Source organism: Mirounga leonina, unplaced genomic scaffold, assembly GCF_011800145.1.
Source record: "Mirounga leonina isolate KUSES-001 unplaced genomic scaffold, KU_Mleo_1.0 Mir_101609, whole genome shotgun sequence".
In the NCBI taxonomy this organism is placed as follows: Eukaryota; Metazoa; Chordata; class Mammalia; order Carnivora; family Phocidae; genus Mirounga; species Mirounga leonina.
In genome coordinates, this window is record NW_023270164.1 from 7,950,299 (window position 1) to 7,950,976 (window position 678).

Here is a 678-nt window from a genome sequence, read left to right on the forward strand (position 1 = left end):
ATCTATATTTTGCAAAGAAGCTCTTAGGGATTTAGTTTTGTCCATTCAATTAGCTTCTTCCTACTAGGGTTGAAATTTTGACTGTCTAGGCCAGCCACTGCACTTGCCCTACTTAAGTTTTAGGAGCTTCAGGCAACTGAAAGAGGATCTCCCATTCCTTCTTTCCTCTCCTTTCTAATTTAAGAGGGGCTCCTAGTTGATAAATTAACAGCAGCAGAGGGTATGAGGATCGATAAACTGAGGGTTCCAGAAGGGAGGGGGTGGAGGGATAGGGTAGTCGGGTGATGGGTATTAAGGAGGGCATGTGTAGTGATGAGCCCTGGGTGTTACATGCAACTAATGAATCATTGAATACTACATCAAAAACTAATGTACTAATGTACTATATGTTGGCTAACTGAACATAGAAAGAAAGAAAGAAAGAAAGAAAGAAAGAAAGAAAGAAAGAAAGAAAGAAGGAAGGAAGGAAGGAAGGAAGGAAGGAAGGAAGGAAGGAAGGAAGGAAGGAAGGAAGGAAGGGAAGGAAGGAAGGAAGGAAGGAAGGAAGGAAGGAAGGAAGGAAGGAAGGAAGGAAGGAAGGAAGGAAAGGGAAGGAAGGAAGGAAAGGGAAGGAAGGAAGGAGGGAAGGAAGGAAGAAGAAGAAGAAGAAGAAGAAGAAGAAGAAGAAGAAGAAGAAGA